Below are 25,486 nucleotides of genomic sequence, written 5' to 3'. Positions count from 1 at the left end.
TTTCTTTCTTTCTTTCTTTCTTTCTTTCTTTCTTTCTTTCTTTCTTTCTTTCTTTCTTTTCTTTTCTTTCTTTCTTTCTCTTTCTTTCTTTCCTTCCTTCTTTCTTCCTTTTTTCCTCTCTTCCTTTCCTTCCTCTTTCTTTCTTTTTCTCTGAGACAGGGTCATGTTTTGTTACCCAGGCTAGAGTGCAGTGGTACAATCATGGCTCACTGCAGCCTCAACCTCCTAGGCTAAAGTGATCCTTCCACCTTAGCCTCTGCAGGAGCTGAGACTACAGGCATATGTCACCATACCTAGCTAATGTTTTAAATATTTTGTAGAGAAGGGGTCTTGCTCTGTTGCCCAGGCTGGTCTTGAATTCCTGGGCTCAAGAGATGCTCTCGCCTTAGCCTCCCAAATTGCTGAGATTACAGGCATGAGCCACAGTGCCTGGCCTCCTTTTATCATATTAACTTCCTCCTTTGTTGTTGATCATTAGCACCTCCAATGGTAGTTCTATTATCAGTTTCACAGCACTCAAGGTGCATTACAGCCGGCCCTCTGTATCCATGGGTTTTGCATCTGAGGATTCAACCAACTATGGATGAAAATTAAAAACAAAAACAAAACAAAACAAAACAAGCAAACAACAACAACAAAAGAACCACAAGCCTGATTATATCTGTACTGAACACGTATGTCCTTTTTTTCTTGTCATTATTCTCTAAACAAGACAGTAGAGCAACTATTTACATACTATTTACATTGTATGAGGTATTCTAAGTAATATAAAGATGATTTGAAATATATGGGAGGATTGTGTAGTTTATATACAAGCACCGTGACATTTTATAACAGGGACTTGGACATCCGTGGATTTTGGTATCCACAGGGTTCCTGGAGCCAATCCCCCACGGATACCAGGGGAAAACTGCACTCTCTCCTTTGCATGGTGCTTTATTTCCCACTAGAAAAAGCCTGAAAAACAGACGCTGTGTGATACTCATCTCCACATCACCCACACAACCCAGCATGAGACCGACAAAAGCTCAAGGCTCCATAAATTGATGTTGAATTGGATTGAAGGTGAGCTTCAGCATCAACTAAATTCAAATCTTCACCCAAATCCTATGTGGCGCAGAAATATTGACAGATAAGATGATGTGATGTCTGGGAATTACTTCAAAATGAGTCAGTTGGTGGGGGGTAACTGAAACAAGACTGGTCAGCAGTTGAGAACTGTTGAAGCTGAGTTACATCATGTTCATTGCGATTATTTTCTCTATGTTGTATATGTTTCCGTTTTTTAATTTAAAAAGGTTAGGAAGAAACCCCAATGTTTTAAAATTGGCAGGTGTTTAATAAAACTTTCTCTATATACTTATTGCTGTGGCTTATCCACTAATAAGTGTTTCTCACTGTGGTTATTCGCATATTCTTGAATCAGCCGACATAGCACTTTTAGTGCCATTGTTAGTATAAAAAAAATTAAAAGTTTCATCAGAGAGTCTCACTTGAAAAATGCCCTCTGTTCTAAGAGCTAGAAATAATTACAAAGCCATTTTTTAACCTATAAATCCCAACCCCGATTTAAAAGTTATTGTTCATTTTCCCTATGTTTTAAGGGAAAAGTAACCTCAGGCCCATCATTTCATATATTTTACTTACTGAGTCATTTTAGAAATCATCTATTCCAGTCCAAAATTTTAGAGATGTGAACATTGAGGTCAAGAAACATTTTTGCCTTTCCCCAAATTGTAGAGTCAATTGGAAAAAAGGCAAGGATTGGACACAGATCTTCAGAATAGGATTTTAAAAGTCATGTATTCATTTTACAAGAGTTTGGCGCACATCTGCTATATGCCAGGCAGAATAAACAATGCAGCCAAAGTCCAGGCCTTCATGGTGCCTGGCAATTCTGTTCCTAGGATTACACCCAAAAGAAATGAGGAGTTACAGACACACACACACATCCCCAAGAAAAATGAGAACTTATGGATACACACACATACACACACACACACATGCATATACCCAAGAGAAATGAGAACTTATGGACACACACACACACAATGTGTACACAGGTGTTCATAGTGTAACTGCCTAATGTGTTCCTCCTGCCCCCTGCAAATATAAAATAAACTCACCCAGACATGGCATTGCAGTAAAGAAAGAGCTTAATTGGCATGAGGTCAGCCATGCCACTTGGGAGACAGAATTATTACTCAAATCAATATCCCCGAAGGCTTGGAGGTTAGAGGTTTTTCTAAGATAGTTTGGTGGGCAGGGACTAGTGTAGGGGGCATACTATTGGTTGGGGATGCCATCATAGGGGTGTGGTAAATGGTCCTCATGCACTGAGTGAGTCCACTTCTGAGTGGGAGCTACAAGACTGGTTGAGTCACGGGTCCAGGTGGGGCCATCTGATTGACAGAAATGCAAAATCCTGAAAAGACATCTCAAAAGGACAATCTCAGGTTCTGCCATAGTGATGTTATCTGCAGGAGTAATTGGGGAAGTTGCAAATCTTGCAACCTCCAGAATAATGCTTGGTAATTATTTAGAATTCAAGCCTCTCTCATCCTTCTAACTTGGTGGCTTTTCATCAGTTTTCCAAAAACAGTTTAGTTTGGGGGAAGGGCTATTATCATTTAAACTATAAGCTAAATTTGTCCCAAAGTTAGCTTGGCCCATGCCCAGGAATGAGCAAAGATGGCCAACCTGTGAGGATACAAGCAGGAGAGTCAGCCATGTCAGATTTCTCTCACTGTCATACTTTTGCAAAGGCGGTATTATTCATAATAGCCAAGAGGTGGAAACAACACAAATGTCCATTGCCTGGCAAAAGGATAAACAAAATGCGGTCCATCCATACAATGCAATATGATCCAGCCATAAAAAGGAATGATGTTCTGATACACTGGCAACATGGTGGAACCTTGAAAACACGAGGCTCAGTGAAAGAAGCCAGGCACAAAAGGTCATGTAACTGCCCAAAGGGTTCACCTTGTCCGCTGCCTAGACATAGCAGATTTATCAAGACAGAGGAATTGTAATAGAGAAAGAGTAATTCATGCAAAGCTGGCTGTGCGGGAGACCGGAGTTTTATTATTACTCAAATCAGCTTCCCCAAGACCTTGGGGATCACAGTTTTTAGGGATAATTTGGTGGGTAGGCGGCCAGTGAATCGGGAGTGTTGATTGATTGACTTGGGGATGAAATCATAGGGAGCGAAGCTGTTCTCTTCTGCTGAGTCAGTTCCTAGGTGGGGGCCACAGAACTGGTTGGCAGGCCCAGGTGGGGCCATCTGGTTGTTACAAATGCAAAAACATGGAAAAAAACATCTCAAAATGTTGGTCTTAGGCTCACAATAGTGATGTTACCTTCAGAGTAATTGGGGAAGTTGCAAATTTTATGATCTCTGGAATAATGGTTGGTAATATTTAGAACTCCAGCCCCTTTCATCTTGACTTGTTGGCTGGTGGCCTTTCATTTGTTTTACAAGAACAGTTTAGCCTTTCTGGAAAGGCTATTATTTAAACTATATATTAAATTCCTTCCCAAAGCCATTTCAGCCTACACCCAGTAATGAACAAGGGCAGTTTAGAGGTTATGAGGCAGGAAAATAGAATCTGGAGGCAAGAAATAGAAGGCCAATTCACACTTCAGCCATGACAGGAAATATCCTCTCCATAGGGCGTAGGCCAAGTAAATAACTTTGTAACTTTACTTCTTCCTCTTCATTTACATAGGGCGTACCCCAAGTAACCAATGGAATTGTCTAAAGGGTATTTAAACTCCCCAAAATTCTGTAACGGGGCCCTTGATCCCCTATGCTCGGGCCCACTCCCACACTGTGGAGTGTACTTTCGTTTTCAATAAAGCCCTTTATTCCTTCCTTGCTTTGTGTGTGTGTTTTGTCCAATTCTTTGTTCAAGACGCCAAGAACCTGGACACCTGCTGGTGACAGTTAGAAACAAGATGATATCAGCTAGGTCTGATGTCTTTCACTGTCATAATTTTCTCAGTTATGATTTTTGCAAAGGCAGTTTCAGTCACAGGTTGTATGATTCCATTTATTTGAAGTGTCCAGAATAGGCAAATCTATTAAGACAGAAAGACAGACTACTGGCTGCCAGGGATTGGAGGCGGGAAGGAAAAGAGGGAGTTAATGAGTATGGGGTTTCTTTGGGGCAGTGATGAAAGTGATCTAAAATGCACTGAGCTGATGTTTGCCCAAACCCGTGAATAGACTAAGAGGCATTCAATTGTACACATGAAATGGGCGAATTGGGTGGTATGTGAATGATATCTCAATATAGCTGTTCTGTTTTTTAAGGAAAAATATAGAGTGCCATAAGTGCGATACAAAAAAATTAAATGGGGAGGAGATCGGGGAGTGGAGGTGGGTTAAATTTTAGTTCAATGTCTTCCCAACATTCCCTAAATTCCTATAAATTAGTAAATCTTAAAAGATTCCTTGAATCAGGAGTTAAGTAATGCCACACCCACAGCCAGCCACCACCCTCCTGGTACATTAATTAGATCGTACTACATCAGTGCAGGTTTTAAAACCATTCAAATGCTTTGTGATTCCAGGAAATTCAGAGTGTAAGCAGGAGAATATTGCCTCTGAATCCATGGAAAATCCTGCCTTCAGAACCATAATTTTATCTAAGGATTCACACAATTTGGGTTTCACACTATTTGCACAATCAGGGGCTGTGCTTTGCAAATAAACATAATGCCAGAAACACCTGAACCAAAATTAAGTGATTCACTACCAACTGGCCCACTGAAAGCATAGAGTCAAGAAATCAGTGCCTGAGCCATTACGGGGCTGGAGCTTTTAAAAATGAATGGACTTGATATTTTTGCAAGTTTTATTATGGAAAAGTGCTTTTGGGTTGGTCAAAAGCCTTCAGAAAGCGTTCTACAGCCTGGCTGTTTCCAGACCAAACTGAGGGTCAGGCTGCTTATTCTAGAGGACCAATGAATAAGATGCAGATGAACTGGGAAAGAAGGGAGTTTTTACTTCTGCAGCCAGTTACAGGGAGGAAGCCTGGAAATTATCGCCAGATCAATTCAAAATTACAAAGTTTTCCAGAGCTTATATACCTTCTAAGCTATATATCTACATGTAAAGTGTGAATTCATCTAAAGACATCAGCGATTACTTATAACTAAGATCTGAGTCCTGAAGACCTTCCTCTGGAGCCTCAGTAAGTTGACTTAATCTAGATGGGTCCAAGTGCTGGGGTGATTACCCTTATCTTGTCTCCTGCTAAACCATGGAGGTCTGGGGAGTTCCTTTAGTCCCCAATAAAGCTTGTTTATGGAAACTTAGGAAATTTCTTCAGACCCCTAATAAAGCTTGTTTAATCCTAAATGGGTCCCGCTAAGAATTCCTTTGTTAAAATCGTGTCACGCTTTAAGGCCCAGGAAAGGCATAAGCAAAACTCTTGGTGGACTTTTGTTACATTCCAGCCTTTGTATGACAGCACTGGCTCTACCAGCTTTTAATATTTAACTTCACCACTCGGTCAGTGCTGAAACAGTTGTTATGGAGGCCTGTGTTAGTGAGACCTGGCCTGCCACATGGCCCCTCTGGAGGCAGCCTCTTGCCCCGTAATAATTCTCAGTGCCCACCTTCCTGGAGGGGTGACTCAGTGGTTCTGTCAGAGGCATGTGAACCAGAGCAACTCCATCTTGAATAGGATCTTGGTAAAATACGGTTGAAACCTACTGGGCTGAATTCCCCAACGGTTAAGGCATTCTAAGTCACAGGATGAGATAGGAGGTCAGCACAAGATACAGGTCACAAAGACTTTGCTGATGCAACAGGTTGCAGTAAAGAAGCCGGCCAAATCCCACCAAAAACAAGATGGTGAAGAGAGTGACCTCTGGTCGACTTCAGTGCTATACTCCCACCAGCGCCATGACAGTTTATAAATGCCATGGCAACATTAGGAAGTTATGCTATATGGTCTAAAAAGGGGAGGCATGAATAATCCACCCCTTGTTTAGCATATCATCAAGAAATAACCATAAAAATGGGCAACCAGCAGCCCCCAGGGCTGACCTATGATCAGAGTAGCCATACTTTTATTCCTGTACTTTCTTACTAATATTAACTCGCTTTCAGTTTACTCTGCAGATTTGCCCTGAATTCTTTCTTGTGAGAGATCCAAGAGCCCTCTCTTGGGGTCTGGATCCGGATCCCTTTCCTGTAACAGCCCTACAAACCGCCCTCAGCAGGACCTTTCACGTTCACTAAAAACTGCATGTGGAGTGCACCTACCACCTCCAACCCTGCACAGCCCAGGGGCTCAGCGCAGGCTTTTCCCAGTTATGCTTTCATTACAGTGAAAAACCACAGCAGATGACAATCACCCCCTCCGGCCACAGAAGTCTGATAAAGGCGGCCCTGTATTTTAATAGAAATGTAATAAATTGTACCCCAAAGAAAGGACACCTTTGAAAGCATTCTAAAGGCTTAACTTGACCGCAAAGTAGAAAACTCAAGAAGTCGCCCAGGGCTCGGGTCTGACATGAACCTTTGTTTTTTGCTATTTCTGTCATTGTGTTTGACTCTGAATTTAGTGTCTGCTCTATCCCCGGCTTCCAGCAAAACTCGCATCCTGGAGGGCCATCAGCCCCAGGCATCCATGCAATCCACTGCTCAGAAGTGATAAAAAGGAGAAAGTATGAAATATAGTTTTAGAGGTGTCAGAAGAAAATAAATTGGGTTCACGTTGTGTTTTCTTCTGCATCCGAATATCCCCAAAGCAGAATTTCATTGCCAGTCTCAGACCTGTTAAGTTGCTTCGTGAAAATTAAAAAAGTTTGCATGCAACCCTCCCTCCAGCTGCCAAGACCCCATTTCATCTACCGTCCAGCCGAAATAAAATTAAAGGCTGAGAAGCCTGCTCCGGGGCAGTCACCTCTGATGTGAGAAACCTGAAAAACTGGAAATCACCAGCCAAGAGGAATTATACGTGTGAGCTTCACATAGGTGGGATGTGATGGATGTGGACAGAGCAGCAGAGACAAAGCCCAGGGAGCATATGCTAAAAAACCTGGGAAGAAAAATGCAAAATCCAGCAGTCTTAGAGGTGGCCTGAGGAAAGACTTTAGGTTAGAAATATCTGTGCCATAAGAATAATGAGGAAAGACTTTAGGTTAGAAATATCTGTTCCTCCAAGAACATCAGGATAACCAACGAGCATTAAATACCAAGTTAGGAAGGAAACACAATAAGGAAACCAGCTTAAGTTCAGGGAAATTAGAGATTTGGGGGTTCATTTTGCAGCAACTGCTGATTGTGTGAATGGAAATGAATTTCCTAACATCACTGAGCTTTAGTTGTCAAGGAGAGGCAGTAATACCTACCTTGCAGGGTTACTGGATTGTTATATATGTGACAGCAACTAAGACGGACTGCTTAATAGTGTACATTGGATATCGTGACCCACAGAAAATGTTCTAAATGGGGGTCGGCAAACTATGCTCATGGGCCAAATGTGGCCCGCTGCTCATGTTTATAAATAAAGTTTTATTAAAACACAGTCATGCCCATTCATGACATACTGTCCACGGTATTTTCCTGCTGCAGCTGCAGAATTGAGCCATTGAGACAGATACCATATGGTCTAAAAAGTGGAATATATTTACTACCCGGCTTTTACAGAAAATGTTGATCCCTGGTCTAGAACATCAGTTAATCACCAATCACTTGGGAATAGCAATAAGCTTCCATCTGTTGACCACCTGTTATGTCTGGTCATATGTGATTTCATTTAATCTTATAGGTATTAGAATTTCCATTCTAATTTTGAGAAAACTGAGGTTCTCAGGTATCATTTTCCCAAAGTCACGCCATTGAAAATACCAACATTCTGATTTCAAAGTCAATTCCACACTGATTCTCAGTGGCATTTTTATGAAAAAGGAAGGATACAATGCAGGAAGAGGGGAAAAAAGTCCTAGGGCAATCTCGTGGGTCTGCATAGTATTCTTCCTTTTTCATCTGCCATCTGCAGTGGAACCACCACAAAAAGGCAGATTTTCAAAGACAAAACTGTGCACCTGATTTCTCGAAACCCAGCGAGGTCAGGCTCCTCCAGTCTCATCTCTTTCGGTGCTCCCACTCTTCCCTCAGCTGGCTGGCTTTCCTCAAGGCACTCTAAGAGGCCAGGCTCTCTCCTATATTCCCAGCCCCTAAACTTGCATACTCCCGGACCAAACCAATGGTCAGGCTGCTTATTCTCGTGGCCCAATAATGAGATGGAGATGAACTGGGAGAGAAGAGAGTCTTCATTTCTGTAACCAGGTGTAGGGAGAAGGCCTAGAAATTATCACTAGACCTACTCAAAATTACAAACTTTTCCAGAGCTTATATGCCTTCTAAGCTATATGTCTATGTGTAAGTGTGCATCATCTAAAGCTATAAGTGATTAACATCTTCTAATCCATAACTAAGGTCTGAGTCCTGGAGACCTTCCTCTGGAGCCTCAGTAAATTGACTTAATCTAAATGGGTCCAGGTGCTGGGGTGATTACCCTTATCTTGTCTCCTGCTAAAGCATGGAGGTTTGGGGAGTTTCTTCAGACCCCCAGTAAAACTTGTTTAATCCTAAAAGGGTCCTGTAAGATTTCCTTCGTTATGTTGTCATGTTTCAAGGTCCAGGAGAGAGGCCTGGGCAAAACTCTTGGTGGGCTTTTGTTATATTCCAGCCTTTGTATAAGGACACTGGCTCTATCAGCTTTTAATATTTAACTTCACCACTCAGTTAGTGCTGAAACAGTTGTTACGGAGGCCTGCCTGTTTAGCTGTTAGTGATGCCTGGCCTGTCATATGCATACCCAAGTATTCCCTAGTTAACTCTTAGTTCTAACACTTCCAAAATATCTACTGGAATGTCACTTCTTCAAATGAACCGTCTCTCCCTCAAGACTGAGTCAAATCCCCTTATAAGATACATACACATGCATATATATTTGTAGGTATAAATGTATACATATTCATGTATCTGCATCCTTCACTGCACTTAGAACAGTTGTAAATTCACATTTATTTGTGTAATTATTTAACTAACCACTGAGGTAGGAACTCATCTAGTTTTGATAGTCCTTGTATTCCTAGCAAATATTACAGCACCTGCCTCAGAGTGGGAGTGTAATGAATATTTGTTGGATTTTTAAAAATGCAGATCTTTGGAAAAATGGAGAAGACCATCATTCTCAACATTGAACCATTGGATACAATAGAAAATGTAAAGGCCAAGACCCAGGATAAGGAAGGAATTCCTCCTGACCAGCAAAGACCGATTTTTGCTGTCAAGCAACTGGAAGATGGACGTACTTTGTCTGATTACAACATTCAAGAAGAGTCCATTCTTCATCATGTGTTGAGATTTCATGGTGGTGCTAAGAAAATGAAGAAGTCTTACGCCATTGCCAAAAAGAATATGCATTACAGAAAGAAGGTTAAGTTGGCTGTCCTGAAATACTCCAAGGTGCATGACAATGGCAAAATTGGTTGCCTTCATGGGAAGCACCTTTTAGATGAATGTGGTGCAGGAGTTTTTATGGCCAGCCACTTTGACAGGCATTATTGTGGCAAATATTGTCTTACTGCTTCAACAAACCAGATGAGTAAATGTGTATGAGTTAATAAAAAACATGAACTAAGAAAATAAAAGTCATAGGTTGAAATAGAGATTGTTCAGACAACTGACATAAGGTAGAGCACTGACAAAGAGAAGCTGCTCACCTTTAGTGGCGGTTCTGTTTGGAGATAGCAGAGAAGCCTCTTCACTTCCTCTAGGACTCAAAGAAGGTGGGGGAAGGAGGTCTTTGGTGTCTTAGTCCCTTGTCACCTCTTTGGCATTACTTCCTTCCCTCCCAACCTCACACCTTATAATCTACTAACTCCAAACCGACAGGAACTCTCCTCCCACGCCCTACATTCACACACCCTAGGTTCACATGCCCTAGGTTCACATGTGCAGGTGTGCGTGCACGCGCGCGCGCGCACACACACACACACACAGGCTGTTATCTCACAACTTCCTGAGAAATGCTTAGACAGGAGTCTAAATCCTGAGCCCCTTCCAGGGGTTGCCTCGAGCAGTTGCTTCTTCAACCCAAATGCCTCAGATACTGAGCTCTGGGCTGTCTGTGTGTACTGCTGTTTGCCATGTAAAATCCCTCCATTGAACACATCTGTCTACTTGCCCATCTATCCCAAAGGTCTAGGAGTACATAAAAATCAAGGGCCATGTCTTTTCTCAGGATTCCCAGGGTAGCCTCTAATTAAGAAAAATTCACTTATTTGAACCAACTTCCCCAAAGAATAGAAAGTTCTAAAAAAAAGAGGAATCAACAGAAAATTAAGTTCCAGTTTCCTCATTCACCTCTCCTGCCCAAATAGTACTCTTTTTGTCTGGACTCTTCTTCCTCTTTCCCCTTCTGACTGCCTCCAATGCCTCCAGCAGAACGGGCTGCAGAGAGGAGTGGTAGCAACTGGATCTTGCCTCAGAAGGTGGGGACAGGGTAGGCAGAGGGGGAATGCATCTCGCTGGAAATGTCAATGCCCCATGGGCAGGGAACTGCAGACAGAGCTTCCCTTATTGAAGGCATGAAGTCAGAAAACTGAGAATTGGTACCTTCCAAAAAGAGGGAGAGCCAGCAGGTAGGAGAGAGGGTGTGTGAGGTGGTGCCAGGCTAGTGGACACTGCACATAAAGAATGTCAGAATATAAATGTTTATTTGTTACTGAGTCCTGGTTTTGGGTGACTCCAGATGGAAAGTGCCTATTGGCAGGTGTTTTGTCTCTCTGCAAGGGGCACGAGGGTGCTGATAGTTGCTTCTGTCACTTGTTTCATTCCCACGGAAGCATGCTTGCACTTCCCAGGTTAGGCTTTCGGTCAGGTTTGGGCTTGTGGAATTGTTTCATATTTTTGACATTATGGTTTGGAAATACCTGGCTTGCCAGGATGCTTGCCCCCAAGCAAGTTCTTCTCTACCTGCCCCGCACAGATGAGGTTGTGTGCATTTTTACCATTACTCTCCAGCGGACCATTCAAATACAAACATACTATATTTGTATCTCAATCACTTGCACTTAAGTCTGCTTTTAAGATTTGTTTTTCTTGCCCACTATGCAAGTAAATGCCTTGTTTGTGATCACCAAGGTCAAGTGTTTAGACAACCTGCTCAGGTCCATTATTTTCCCCATTTATTTGACGTCTTTTTAAAAAAAATTTTTAAATATTGGGTATAGTGGCTCACATCTGAAAGCCAGCACTTTGGGAGACTGAAACAAGAGGATTGCTTGAGCCCAGGAGTTCAAAACCAGCCTGGGCAACAGAGTGAGACCCTGTCTCTATAGACAATTTAAAAATTAGCTGGGCATGGTGGCATGTCATGTGCCTATAGTTCCACCTTCTTGGGAGGTTGAGGCAGGAGGATCACTTGAGTCCAGGAGGTTGAGGCTACTGTGAGCTATGATTGACCACTGCACTCCAGCCTGAGTGAGAGAGTAAGACCTTGTCTCAAAAAATTAAAAATAAAATAAAATAAAATAAAAAAGCACTTAGATAACCTGCTAAGGCCCATTATTTTCCCCATTTATTTGATAACTTAAAGAGAATCATTTAGAATAGAAAAAAGTGACAAAAAAAGAAAAAAAAAAGAAAAAAGAAAAAAATTTTTAAAGAAAAACAGGAAAAAAAGGAAAATTTAAAAAGTGAGTGACAAAGTGACAATATTTGGATTATCTTCTGAGAGGTGAGGAATTTGAGACTGTAATAAACATAGAGAAAGGACATCTATGTGTAAGAAAAGATTATATAATTAATTACCCAGATGCATGAGGTCTAAATGTCCCTGAGTTTGCCTAAATGTCATAGTTATGCTAATGACATGTATTCTATTTTATTTTTACTTAGAGGCAGAACTGAAGTTTGGGTGGCTGCCAACAAGTTGTTGAGCTTGAAAGCGATGCTATAAATTTCCAAGGACATGATTGCAGTTGCATCGGATGTACTTGTCTACTCAGCTGATGTTCAAGTTCAAAATAGACCTATGTTCTGAACATGGGCAATGTTGTTAAAGGAGAATTTTCAGGGTGTCTTAATATTGTTTGACCTCAGGCAGAATGAGCCAAAGGCAGTGGGGTGTAGGAAGAACATGAGACTTGATCTCCGGGAAATGAGCTCCACCACTCAACAGTGTAAGAACTTGTTGTGATGGTTAATATTGAGTGTCAACTTGATTGAATTGAAGGATGCAAAGTACTGTTCCTGGGTGTGTCTGTGAGGGTGTTGCCAAAGGAGATTAACATTTGATTCAGTGAACTGGGAGAGGCAGACCTACTACCCTTAATCTGGGTAGGCACCATCCAATCAGCTGCCAATGCAGCTAGGATAAAAGCAGGTAGAGGAACATGGAAAAACTAGACTGGATGCGTCTTCTGGCCTCCATCTTTCTCCCATGCTGGATGCTTCCTGCTCTCGAACGTCAGACCCCAAGTTCTTCAGTTTTTGAACTCTTGGACCTATACCAGTGGTTCGTCAGGGGCTCTGGGGCATTCGGCCACAGACTGAAGACTGCACTGTCATCAGCTTCCCTACTTTTGAGGTTTTGGGACTCAGACTGGCTTCCTTGCTCCTTCGCTTGCAGACAGCCTATTGTGGGACCTCACCTTGTGGTCATGTGAGTCAATACTCCTTAATAAACTCCCTTTATATATACATCTATCCTATTAGTCCTGTCCCTCTAGAGAACCCTGAGTAATACACCTGGGCATGTCCCTTAGCACCTTGGATGAATCCTTAGGTCTGTGAAATAAGGGAGCTGGAGTTGATGGTCTCTAGAATGATTTCTTTTCCCAAAGTTCCCTGGTATTACTACTTACAGAAAGATAAAATGTGAAATGTAACAAAAATAGGAAGCAAATTATAACCAAGGCTGAGCCTGTTCATTTCCACTGAGGTATCTCTGGGGTTTGTGAAAATATAGGAGAGGGTATTAAAGAAAGAGTGCCATGAAAACTGAAACAGAGGAAGTCCAGAGTCCTCTCAGACTCTGGGAAAGTCACACACATTATGTGACACACATTTCTTTATATTCAGAGAGAGGCAATCTGACACGGGCTTCATACATGGATTTGATAACATCCCATTTTCAAAATGGGGAAAAATAGCCACATAGAATTATATACAATGATGTTAACTGTACTAATAGTGTTAATCTCATAATACTGCTAAAAATGAATATGTTCAAATTTATGTGGCTACTTCCACTCCAAGGACTACTATATTTTTGTATCAAAGGAGCAGAGCATAACACCATTTCTCTTACTGAGTCAATTGGACTGAGCTCACTCCACATGTGCTAGAGGAATGAATATTCATGGAGTGGAATGTCCACTAGGGCATGTGGATCTAAGGGAGAATATTGAAAGCCAATACAAAATGACAATTAAGACAGAATAAATTGGAATATTAGATTTATTTTACATTTCAGAATTTTAACTGCTATTGAGTCCATTAGAAATAAACCTACAAAAATAATGTCTTCCTATTGATGAGCTTTGTCACAGATATCTCCTGTTTCCAGACCAAAGCAATGGAAAACAATGAAGAAAAGGAAAAAATTAGGCCAGGCACAGTGGCCCATGCCAATATATTCAGCGCTTTGGGAGTCTGAGGTGGGAGGACCACTTGAGGTCAGGTGCTTGAAACCAGCCTGGGCAACATAGTGAGACCCTGTCTCTTCATCAAACAGAAAAAATAGCTGGGCAGAGTGGCATGCATCTGTAGTCCCAGCTACTTGGGAGGCTGAGGTGGGAGGATTGCTTAAACCCAGGTGTTGGAGGCTATATGATTGCATTACTGCATTCCAGCCTGGGTGATAAAGCAAGACCGTGTTCCAAAATAAAACTTCGCTTGGGAAGACAAAGTGGGGATGCAAAGGAAGAATGCAGAAAAGAATGAGGGAAAGCAGGAATGATCATGGAAACTTTCAGACATAGTGAGAAGTAGGCTACAAACATGGTGTGACAGAAGAGATATGACAAACAGCAGCTGTATGGCAAGGCTGGTTTACTGAGCAGAAACAAAGTTACTTTTTGTTTCTTTGAGGCAAATGGAGTTTCTTTTGAGGCAGAGAAACTCCTTTCTAACTGTGAGCAATGTCATGTCATAACATACAGAACTGATGAGGGGAAAAGTGCTAAGAGATGACAAAATAATGGCATAGGGGATCCAAGGTATGTATAATTGGTACTCTCATAAAAAGAAGGGAAAATACTATAGGAAAAAAGTCACAATATGGAAAAGAAGAAGATGTGACGAGGAATGACAGGAAGGGCACAAAACTGTGAAGGAATCTGAAATCTTTGCATAGACTTATGAGAATGTAATGAGGAATCTCAGTTTCAAAGAGGCATGGCTTTTTTTCTTTCTTTATTTTTAAAACTCAAGATAATAAAGAAGTCACTTATCTATACATGGAACAAGAACAGAGAATGGACATTCAATTCTCAAAACTGAAAACTTGACAGTACAGTGGCAAATTATCCTAATGAATAAAAGAAGGCTGACATTTCAACAGAAATTATCATGACCACAAAGAAACCTTGTAAATGAACCTAGGTATCACAAGTACATGCACCAAATGGGAAAGGTAGAGTGCACAGTCAACCAGAAAATAGAAAGTCTTTGCAGAAAAGTGTAGAAAAAGTATCAGGAAGTCTTAATCCCAGAATGAGGTAAGGGATCTAAAAATATGCAAGGAAGTCGGGCATGGTGGCTCACACCTGTAATCTCAGCACTTTGGGAGACCAAGACTGAAGATTGCTTGAGTCTAGGAGTTCGAGACCAGCCTGGGTAACATGGCAAAACCCCATCCCTACAAAATATACAAAAATTAGCCAACTGTGGTGGTGCATGCCTGTAGTTCCAGCTACCTAGGAGGCTGAGGTGGGAGGATCACTTGAGTCTGGGAGGTGGAGGTTGCAGTGAGCTGAGATCATGCCAGTGACTACAGCCTGGGTGACAGAGCAAGACTCTGAAAAACAATAAAAAATAAAAGAAAAAATATGAAAGGCATCAAAAGGGGCTTTGAGTTAATATTATAGCTAGAAGAACAAGGAGAAAAGACCTCATCTTGGGTCTTATAGCATCAGCCAAATATGGGAGGTGCTCACAGGTCCTTCTCTGAAGATTATTCTCAAGCCCTTTCTTCCTGAGGGCCCAGAGAGTTAACAGTTCTTATTGGTTCTTTCTAGCTACCACTGTCTTTTCCATCTTTTGATGTTCTCTTTTTTTCTTTCCCACAAAGCCAAGCTACTAACAGTCATTCCTGATTCCCAATACAATACTCTTGGGGAAAGGTATACACTGCTGCTTAGTTATTTGAGGGCTTAGATGCTAATCCATATGGGCAAATAGGCTGTAATGAACTTGGGATATAAAACATTTTCCCCATCCAAAGGCATGTAACTACCTCTCCTCTGCCCTGGGGCACTTCACAGCTCCCCTTTTGCAGACATTTGTGTTTCTTTAGGTGAAAGCTGACACTATTTTTAATTCTTTTGTGCAATAGGGAGGGAGGAGCATGAAAACAAATAGTGGATTTCATTGAGGTTTTCCTCCCAAAAGGCCACTAATCAAAGGGTAGAACAATAGGTGGGAACTACTGTGCTCAGGTAACTGCTTGTCTGAGAAGTTGGGCATGTGTGGGAATCCTCCCAACTTCCAACGCATAGCTTGTCAGGTCCCCTGTGCACTACCAAGATCTCTCTGGGCCCTTGCTTCTAAAATTATGGAATGGCTGTGGTCTTTCCACAAGCTAACCAAATTCACTGGAATAAAAAAATTGTGCCAATTTCCATTTTTTCCTCATATATATATGTGTGTGTGTATATATACACATATATATACCTCATATATGTGTGTGTATATGTATATATATTTTGAGATGCAGTTTTGCTCTTGCTGCCTAGGCTGGAGTGAAGTGCCATGGGGTGATTTCGCCTCACTGCAACTTCTACCTCCTGGGTTGAAGTGATTCTCCTGCCTCAGCCTTCCAAGTAGGTGGGATTACAGGTACCCACCACCATACCCGGCTAATATTTTGTATTTTTAGTAGAGACAGGGTTTCACCTTGTTGGCCAGGCTGGTCTCAAACTCCTGACCTCAAGTGATCCACTCGCCTTAACCTCCCAAAGTGCTGGGATCACAGGCATGAGCCACTGCACCCGGCCTCTCCCATAATTCTTTTACTTAATGGTTTGACACCCTCTGCATTTGCTGGTTTGGAAGTACTAACTGAAAAAAATAAATAAATAAACAAAATGCAACAATTATTAGCAGAAAATCCCACAATGGGATAAGTTTAATAACTTGTTTTGAAGGCAGGGCTGGGTTGTGTTTTTGTTCATAACTATAATTCTATATGTTCTATAGAATACTTGTCATATAGGCTAGCTTTGGCTGGCCAAATTAATCATAAAATGAAAATAGCTATCAATAATCACAGTCCTTCACAATATTAAGGTGCCCTATAGGGAGTACTGCAAATTCTAGGTATTCCATTACCTACATAATGGTAAAAACCATTTACTAGTTCTTCTACAACAAGATAGAATATCTCCTGGACTTTTATTTTCCTGCTTCTTCTCTTTAAGAATAACTGGCAGAGAGGTGATTGTGAAGTTAAAACATAGAAGAACATTAAAATCCTAAAACTATGAGGAAGTTATAGGAGAACCAAGTTGTGAAAGAAATATTTTCTAGCCTGAATAAGCTGCTTCTTAAATTTGTGAAAAGCTTACAATTTTTCTGGACTTATCATTGATAATGTTGAGAAATCATTTATAAAATAGCACAGATTTCCATCTAGAAAACTGAAAATTAAAATGAACAAATTTTCTGATTTCTCAAAGATTAGAAGAACATGAGTCGCACAAATGTGAGAGCAAGGAAGATAGGGTGTTGGGCAGTGTCAAATGCCTGCCACAGAGAAGTCAGGCAGAGGGAGTTGAGAGAGGACGCTGAGTTTGGGGATTAGAAGTTACATGAGATTGCTGAGAAAGCAATTTAGCTTTGAGAGAACATGAGCTTAATGTCATCCCTGAGGATACTTTGAAAATGGATTATTTTAAAGGATCATTGGTGAGTACTTAAATCAGAAAGTGGAGGTCACGTTGAGTCAGAATGGGCTCATTTTGAGTAAGTCATGCCAGACTAAACTCATTTCACTGGACTGATAAGTACAAGAAATGTAGTAGACTGGAAGGATCGTACCTCCTTTGGAGCTAAAATAATTGACAAGATTTTTCCTCATAGTCTTGTGGACCTGGTGAAGATACAATTAAGATCAATTTACAAGTATTGACACTGAGGATTAAGAGATGGATGTCCACCTGGAGGGGTGTTTCTCACGGTCCCTCTCTGGATGTCTCCTGTTGGCCATTTTAGCTAATGATTTGGATGAGTAAAAGGATGGCGTGGGAATCAGGGCTGCCAATTTGGGGAAGCTGGGATGACGAGATAATAATGCCTTGTATGACACAATTGAGACCAAAAGAAACCAGGAATGGGAAAGAGAAATGAAGAAACAAGCTTCAAAGGAGACTTGCTGGGCTAGATCAATGGACTGAAACTAACAAGATGAAGACTGATAGCAGCAAAGTACTACTCTTGTTCAAATACACCAGCTATACAAGTACCGAGTAGGGGAGACAGGGATGAGGGGCTACACGATAAAAATAATCAGGGCAATCGACTGTCAGGGCAATATGAGACTTTAGTCTTTCTCTAGCTGAACAACAACAACAAAATAAACCACAAAAAACAACCTCATATAACTTCCAACAACTGCAGTATAAATGTAGTGTTGAGCATAATGAAAGTAACCTCAGTTTGTACCTCACTTTGAGTGATGGTTGTCATTAGAATAATCGAGAGCACATGCTAATTACTAAAAAGTATTCTTTGATATCTATGCAAATTCGCAATTAAGAATAAAATTTGATTAACCATGTAACTTTGGGGTTGGAAAAATGAATTTATTCAGTGTGAGTGGTATTACAGTCTCTGATGAACAGATCACCCACAGAGTTGTAGAGTTTTGTCCTCAGTGTCCAAGAGTATGTTTTCAGAGAAATATAACTACTATGGCAAAGAATCAAAATGCAGACAGATGAATAAGTAGGAGAAAGGGAGAGGAGGGAAAAGAGGCTGGGAACTGGTGGGCAAAGGGTGGGGAATGAGTATCAAAGAGCAAGCATAGAGGGACAGGCTCTGAATTTGAACTTTTTTTGATGATCCATATACCTGGGTGGCTTTTCTCTGTGCCTGTGTCCAGATTTCTGGGTACAGGGAGTGATAAGCGCCACGCAATCACCATAGTACCTGATCTCAGGTAACCTCCCTCATCATACACTGTGCTTTGTAACATTTCACACAACAATAACTAAACCACCATGCAAGTACTTCTCTTTCCCTTCTAAACACTAAAGTAAGTCCATGGGAGCAGGACGACTGTGTTGGTCACTTTCATCACTGTCTTTAACGCCACCTATATAGCCATATGTAAGCATATATGAAACACTATTTAAAAAGTTTGAATTTTTGAACATCACTCAGCAATTTAATAGCTTCCCTACATGGTGGAAATTCAAAAATAGGAAATATAAGAAGAAGAAACATCTCAAGTTAGTATCACAACATTGCAGCCTGAAAAGAAAAAAATGCATTCTTTCACTACAATGCAGTACATAAAATAGTAATGAAAATTGACCACTTATTAGTTCATAAAGCAGGTTTTCAATAAATTTCATCAGTTTGGTGTATAGATGTCACATTTTTTCCCATATGCACTAGGTTAGAAATCAAGAATGCAGAGATGACTAGAAAACCCTCATATAGAAATTTTAAAACACACATTTTAAAAATGCAAGGGTCTGCACTACAAATAGGGTGCAGTATATACTGCTCGGGTGATGGGTACACCAAAATCTCACAAAGCACCACTAAGGAACTTACTTGTGTAACCAAACACCATCTATGAAAATAATGAAAAAAAAACTAATACTAATTTAAAAATTTTAAAAAAACCCTCAACGGTCAAAAAAGAAATTGTAATGGAAACCGAAAATATGTGTAAACAATGATAGCATTAAATATTTTTTTAAAAAGAGAATACCATTAGGGCAGTACCTAGTGGGAAATTTAAAGCCTTAAATGTAGAGATTAGAAGTGAAAATAGGGCAGGAATCAAGACACTGTGTATCCACCAAAGGGAGCTAGGGAAGAACAACGGGTTAAACCTCTGTAAAGTAGAAAGAACAAAGTACTAAGACTGAAAAACCTCTAGCAAGACTGACTAGAAGCAAGATAAAGAAAAAGAGAGGGGTGGCTCACGCCTGTAGTCCCAGCACTTTGGGAGGCTGAGACGAGCGAATCATGAGGTCAGGAGATCGAGACCATCCTGGTTAACACGGTGAAACTCTGTCTCTACTAAAAATACAAAAAATTAGCCGGGTACAGTGGCGGGCACCTGTAGTCTCAGCTACTCGGGAGGCTGAGGCAGGAGAATGGCGTGAACCAGGGAGTTGGAGCTTGCAGTGAGCCGAGATCCGGCCACTGCACTCCAGTCTGGGCGACAGAGCAAGACTCCGTCTCAAAAAAAAAAAAAAAAAAAAAGAAAAATAAAAAGAGAGCGAGAGCAAGAGAGAGGAAGAGAGAGAGAGAGAGAGAGAAACAACCACACACTACTGGAATTTGTAAAACCCATAAATGTAAGTACTATAGAGATAAAAACGATAGCCTTGACAGCTCTACACCAACAAACTTGAAAACTTAAATGTTCAAAATCATAGAAAACTACAACTGACTCAAGAAGAAACAGATCAACTGAAAAACAAACAAAAAACAAACAAACCAACATAAATTGAGTCAGTGGTTTAAAAATCTTTCCACCAAAGAAAAATCTAGGCCCAGCTGGTTTTATATGTTAATTTTCACAAACAATCCATAAATAATACCAAACTAATGTAACTCCTCCAAGGAGTGAAAAAATAAGACATTTACCCCAATTCATTTTATGAGACTAGTTAACTTTAGTAATCAAATCATCCAAGGAAAGATATTTATTAAATATAGGAGCAAATATAAATGGAAATGAATAAATTTATATAATACAAATAAAACATATATAAATAGAAACAAAATACAAAAAAATTAGAAAGACCAATTCATTAATCACCACAGAAAAACCTATAATGATCATTTCAACAGATGAAGAAAAAGCATTTGATACGTTCACTATCTATTTCTGATTTTTTTTTTACAGATTCTTAGCAATTAGGAATAGAAAGTAACTCCCTTACTCTGAAAAATAATATCTAGTTTAAGAAACATAATTGAAACATCATGTTTAATTGTGAAAAGGTAAAAGTTTTCCTATTTAACATCAAGTTAGTAAGGTTATATTATACTACATATAATATTAAATAATTATATCAAGCTTCATCTTGGGGAAAAGTCTAGCTCAATAAAATAAGAAAACAATAACATATATAAATTTTACACAGAAAAAAGCTGTTATCATTGGCTGCTTTTTCATTGCCTACCTAAAAGAACCCTCAAATCTCAAAGAATAGATACATTATTAGAATTAATGAGGGTTTTTGATGATTGCTGGATACAACATAAATATTCATATCACTTGTATATCTTAATACTGGCAAAAAATAGAACATATATTTTTAGAAGATAGCTTTCATGAAAGCCACAAAAATATAAAGAATTAGTACTGAATAGAATAAAATTGGTTCAAAAACAGTTTATTGAAAAATTATAGAAATACTGAAAAATAACAAAGTAAAAATAAATGACAAGTTATAGCATTATCTTGAATAGGAAGGCACAACATTTTCAAGAAGTCACTACTCCTCTGTTCAATCTGTAGAGAGATATAATGCAGTTTCAGTCAAATGCCAACAAGATTTTTAGGGAAAATTTGATTCTAAAATGTATATGTAAGAACAAAGAGCCATAAATAACCAAGATGCTTCTGAGAAAAAGAAGAGGTTGGAAAAACTTACTCTATTCAGAATTAATATAAAATTTTGGTGGTTAAACCCATGTAGAATTAGGACTGGAACAGACACACTAGACAATTCAAAAGATAAAGAGCCATTTGGGGCATGAACAGACGCATTGACCAATGAAAAGAATTGAGATTAGAGAAACAGACTTAAGTCCCTTGAATTTTCATGTATAACAAACAGAAAGAGATTTTCTGATGTGTGGGCAAATATGAAATAAACGGTACTAGGACAAGTGGTTATTTATACATACAGTAAAAAGGAGAGCTGAAACTACACCTCACACTCCACACAAAAATCAAATCCAGATGGTTGAAAAATTTAAATGCCAAAGTCAAAGTTATAACACTTCACAAGACAATTTAGAGGACAATCTCATGTCCCATGAATAGGAAAGCATTTCTTAAACCAAATAAAATAATAGTCAATAGCCATAAATAAACAGAGACACAAACTTGACTATATTCAACAAATTTCAGTTTGTCAAAAAATTCCATAAAGAGAAAAAATTAAGTCATAAATAAAAGATGATATTTGCAACATGTAACTCACCATGGCTCAGTCTCTAGACAACATTTAAAACATCTATAAATCAACATAAAAAAGATAAACCACCCAACAGAAAAAAATAAACAAAATACCTGAATGAAGACTTTGTAAAAGTCACAAAATCATATGGAAAGATGTTCAATCTCACTAATAATCAGGAAAATGAGACATAGATATCGTTTTATACTCATCAGACTGGCAGAAACTTAAATATCTAGAAATATCAGCTGAGGTGCCCATATCAGCTACCAAGGTAAGTGTGGGGGCAAAATTGCATACGGTGGGTTTTCAAAGGGAAATGCTTGACAATATACTAGAGGACTCTAAAACTTGCTTCAAGACTGGCAAATGATTTCACCGACTTTGAGAATATCAAAACTAGATCAAATTTGATACTGGTGAGGAGGTTTCTTTGGAGAAATCTGTTGCCGTGCTGTGAGTAACCCAACCTTTTGGAGGGGGGAATGGGTTATTACTGGTCCCTTGCCTAATGGGTGAGCTTCAAGGAGATCCTCACAATGCTTTGAAATGATCCTGGCAGTTGGAAGACATGGAGAAGGGGTGTCTGACCTATTTCTGGGAAAGTTAAATTGCATTGTGGACTAGGTTCTGACTCACCTGGGGAGTCTAGTGTGCAGAAGAGAGGCAGCACCAGGAGGGGCTGCATAATGGGATCAATCCACATTTCCTAAATTAGGTGGAGCCCACCAGAGGGCAGCTGGAGTGTAATTCCTTTGTGTTCCTGGACATTCTGGGAACAGGACAGAACTATAGGCACCCAGTGGAATACAGACACTCTCCCTCATCCCCTATGAAGGGGCTCAGCTGAAAACCACCAAGCAGCCCTGGAAAGCACCGAGAAAAAGGAGGCAACCTCTGCGCTCTGCAGGCTACCTAGGGACACAAAGGGACCTGTCTGCCCACACATTCAGGTAGGGAGGACTGAACTGAAAATGAAAATACGCAGAAGACATAATGTCAAGCCAGTTTTGAAGTATTGGCTATTATATGGGACTGGATATTCCAATTCCTGAGACAAAACAGTTTTATGACCAAAAGTGGCTGGAGGATATTTTATTTTTTTGAGTGTGACGATCTCTCCAAATGTTTGAAAAGGGTGGTCGGAGAGGATAATAAAGTCGTATGCTTGATCAACATTCTGACTCCATATTGTTTCATAGAGGGTAAAACTATAAAGAAAAGCCAGAGAATGATACCAAAAAAATTGGGGGAGATCATTTATGGTAGGCAGAAGAGTGACTAGGATGAAATTCAGGAGGCAGCACACAGGAGCTGTGGATGTGCTGACAACATTCTGTGACCCAAGGTGTTGGGTGCTGTGGCCAATGTATTGTGAGTCCTGATTCCCTGATTATTTTTGCAAGTATTCAATAGTTAGTATAAAACAACACTTAAAGGGAAACCATAAAAAGCTAGAAGACAATATGTGTGCCTATTTGACCAAGAAATCCTTTTAATTTTTCCCCCCTATTCTCACGTCCCTTGATCTAAAATATACTTTTTATGCCATTAGCAGTCCAGGTTCCTGCTGCTTTTAGACTTTTGAAAAAGAAAAGGAAGGAATTTTTTTCTCTTCATGTCATTCTTTTGTATGTCTCTGCCCCAGGCAATGAGCACATACCGGCTGAGTTTTTTGAAAGGGGGATAGTGTGGTTGGGGAAGAGAGTATTTATGGGGAGGTTGAAAACTTCAGTAAAATTTCAAAAATATCCACAATTTTGATAGTGATGACCTCCAGATGGGCAAATTACTGGTGACTTTTTTTAAATGATGTCCTATTGGTTCCATGGTTTTATTTTTATTTTTTGAGATAGGGTCTCGCTCTGTTGCCTAGGCTGGAGTGCAGTGGCGCAGCCTCAGCTGTCTGCAAGCTGTGCCTCCCAGGCTCAAGCAGTCCTCCCACCTCGCCCTCTTGAGTAGCTGGGACTACATGCACACACCACCACGCACACTTAACTTTTGTATTTTTGTAGAGATGGGATTTTACCATGTTTTTGAGGCTGGTTTTGAACTCCTGGACTCAAGTGATCCACCTGCCTTGGCTTCCCAAAGTGCTGGGATTAAAGGTGTGAGCCACGGCTCCTGCCAGTTTCATGCTTTTTATAAAAAGAATGAACTCCTTATGTAATAATAAATAAATAAACAGAAATCATTTGCTTTGGATGTAGAAAATGCAGATTTAGAATGTCCAGAGTCAGGAGCTAAGCCTCATATTTTTTTGTTTTAGCTCAGTGTAGAGTGCATTGAAGGTGTCCTAAAAATAATTCTAGAAAAAAATAAAGCCGCTGGGAAGCTCGAACTGGGTGGAGCTCACAGCAGCTCAAGGAAACCTGCCTGTCTCTGTAGACTGCGCCTCTGGGGACAGGGCTCAGCTAAAGGAGCAGAAGCCTGTGAAACGCGAACGACTCTGTCTGACAGCTTTGAAGAGAGCAGTGGATCTCCCAACACGGAGGTTGAGATCTGAGAAGGGGCAGTCTGCCTGCTCAAGTGGGTCACTGACCCCTGAGTAGCCTAACTGGGAGACATCCCCCACTAGGGGCAGTCTGACACCCCACACCTCACAGGGTGGAGTACACCCCTGAGAGGAAGCTTCCAAAGCAAGAATCAGACAGGTGCACTCGCTGTTCAGCAATATTCTATCTTCTGCAACCTCTGCTGCTGATACCCAGGCAAACAGGGTCTGGAGTGGACCTCAAGCAATCTCCAACAGACCTATAGCTGAGGGTCCTGACAGTCAGAAGGAAAACTATCAAACAGGAAGGACACCTATATCAAAACCCCATCAGTACGTCACCATCATCAAAGACCAGTGACAGATAAAACCACAAAGATGGGGAAAAAGCAGGGCAGAAAAGCTGGAAATTCAAAAAATAAGAGCGCATCTCCTCCTGCAAAGGAGCACAGCCCATCGCCAGCAACGGATCAAAGCTGGTCAGAGAATGATTTTGATGAGATGAGAGAAGAAGGCTTCAGTCCATCAAACCTCTCAGAGCTAAAGGAGGAATTACGTACCCAGCGCAAAGAAACTAAAAATCTTGAAAAAAGAGTGGAAGAATTGACAGCTAGACTAATTAATGCAGAGAAGGTCATAAACGAAATGACAGAGATGAAAACCATGACACGAGAAATACGTGACAAATGCACAAGCTTCAGTAACCGACTCGATCAACTGGAAGAAAGAGTATCAGCGATGGAGGATCAAATGAATGAAATGAAGCGAGAAGAGAAACCAAAAGAAAAAAGAAGAAAAAGAAATGAACAAAGCCTGCAAGAAGTATGGGATTATGTCAAAAGACCAAATCTACGTCTGATTGGGGTGCCTGAAAGTGAGGGGGAAAATGGAACCAAATTGGAAAACACTCTACAGGATATCATCCAGGAGAACTTCCCCAACCTAGCAGGGCAGGCCAACATTCAAATTCAGGAAATACAGAGAACGCCACAAAGATACTCCTCCAGAAGAGCAACTCCAAGACACATAATTGCCAGATTCACCAAAGTTGAAATGAAGGAAAAAATCTTAAGGGCAGCCAGAGAGAAAGGTCGGGTTACCCACAAAGGGAAGCCCATCAGACTGACAGCAGATCTCTCGGCAGAAACTCTACAAGCCAGAAGAGAGTGGGGGCCAATATTCAATGTTCTTAAAGAAAAGAATTTTAAACCCAGAATTTCATATCCAGCCAAACTAAGTTTCATCAGTGAAGGAGAAATAAAATTCTTTACAGATAAGCAAATGCTTAGAGATTTTGTCACCACCAGGCCTGCCTTACAAGAGACCCTGAAGGAAGCCCTAAACATGGAAAGGAACAAC

At 40.5% G+C, this 25,486-nt stretch overlaps 1 protein-coding gene and 1 pseudogene across 1 annotated transcript in view; one reads left to right on the top strand and one right to left on the bottom strand.

Moving 5' to 3' along the window:
* The window catches only part of PUDP (pseudouridine 5'-phosphatase), a 181,032-nt gene that overhangs the window by 1,808 nt on the left and 153,738 nt on the right, over positions 1-25,486 (bottom strand). The window lies entirely within an intron of this gene.
* Positions 9,185-9,639, top strand: LOC111536235 (annotated as a pseudogene).

This window comes from Piliocolobus tephrosceles, chromosome Y (assembly GCF_002776525.5).
Source record: "Piliocolobus tephrosceles isolate RC106 chromosome Y, ASM277652v3, whole genome shotgun sequence".
NCBI classification, from domain to species: Eukaryota; Metazoa; Chordata; class Mammalia; order Primates; family Cercopithecidae; genus Piliocolobus; species Piliocolobus tephrosceles.
Note: the sequence above shows the minus strand (reverse complement) of the source record. Positions and strands in the feature narration are given on the sequence as shown.